This window comes from Cricetulus griseus, chromosome 5, assembly GCF_003668045.3.
Source record: "Cricetulus griseus strain 17A/GY chromosome 5, alternate assembly CriGri-PICRH-1.0, whole genome shotgun sequence".
NCBI lineage: Eukaryota > Metazoa > Chordata > Mammalia > Rodentia > Cricetidae > Cricetulus > Cricetulus griseus.
Window position 1 is genome coordinate 45,724,758 of NC_048598.1, and position 1,519 is coordinate 45,726,276.

Below are 1,519 nucleotides of genomic sequence, written 5' to 3' on the forward strand. Positions count from 1 at the left end.
TTGCCATTGACCAACATGGCTCCTTTTATGCCAATATCATACTGTGTGTGTTACTATAATTCTGCAACACAACTTAAAATCTGGGATGTTGATACCTCCAGAAACTTACCTATTATTTAATGTTGCTGCAGCTATCCTGTATTTGATTTTTTCTTATTTTCATATGAGGTTTAAGATCATTTTTTCAAATTCTATGAAGAATTGTCTTGAAATTTTAATGGGAATTGCACTGAATGTGCAGATTGCTTTTCACAATATCAATCCTATTGATCCATGAATAGTTGGAAATTTCCAACTTGGTTTGACTGCAATCATTTGGTTTGTAACTTTCATCTTTTTTATCAGGTTCCCCTGACAAACGTTCCCCAATCTTCATTACAAAGCTACTAGATATGAATCCAGTGTTTTTGCCAAGCAGTGATGTTGCAGTGTCTATTGATAATTGATTGACATGCTATCACTTCCAAGAAGCCAAACCAATACTTGGCCTTTTTTCTCTGCCTTAGCATATAATTACCTCCTCTTGTTAACCTTTTAGAGGTTCATCTGCTTTTCTACTGCCTAGATATTGTATGATTGGGAAGTCCTGATTAATTACACTTTATGGAATCTTGAATTTGTCCTTTACTTTGCTCCTGTACTTTTCGATAGCCAGTTTCATAATTTTCTGACACATTGTTATTCCTATAAACTAATTTACTTGATTGAGCACTCAAAGTAATCTTTTGCATGGTGGTATTAATAAATGTGTCTTGAAATAACTATTAAAAGTTCTGCATCAGACTCCAAAACCTTTAACAAGCTACAGTATAAGTACAAAAAGAGCTTCAGATGACTTTTCACTGGCATTTTAGTGAGATATGTGCAGAGACAGTGTGTGGGAACAAGGGGTGGATTCAGAGGTTCATTTTTCAGGATCATCCATCTAGTGAATGCATATGGAACCATCCAGATGGATGAACAGCATGAACAAAGGTACCGGGACATGAATTGTATGATAACTGTCTAAACTCGGGGGAAGACACTTTCAATTTTAAGTTTTCTGTCTGACAGAAATAGCAGAGACTTAATTGAGCAAACTTAAGATCTCTGATTTACAAACTCTTGGCAAAATTAAAGACTTACTACATGTTTGAACTATGGATAGGAATTCTGATGTCTGTTTTGCTTTATATGTATATGATGATATCCATAGAAATGTCTCTCTCCTTATCTTACACTTTGGAAATCTAGGCTAGTAGAAAGCATTACATTCTGTTTCCATAGTATAAATTTCCAGAAAAAAGGGTTCACAAAAGACATGAAAAAAATTGATAAAAAATTGATAGGATAATATTTCAACTATATTAAACACTAAAGATACAAAGGCAAGAAATTATTAAATAATGATAAATAATATATACTATAGAGTTTAGAGTTCTAGAGAGAAGACAGTCTCCCACTGGTATAGGGACTATAATCAGCTTTCAATATATCATCTTCAAGTATGTAAAAACTTCAGCAGTTTGTAGATCACTGC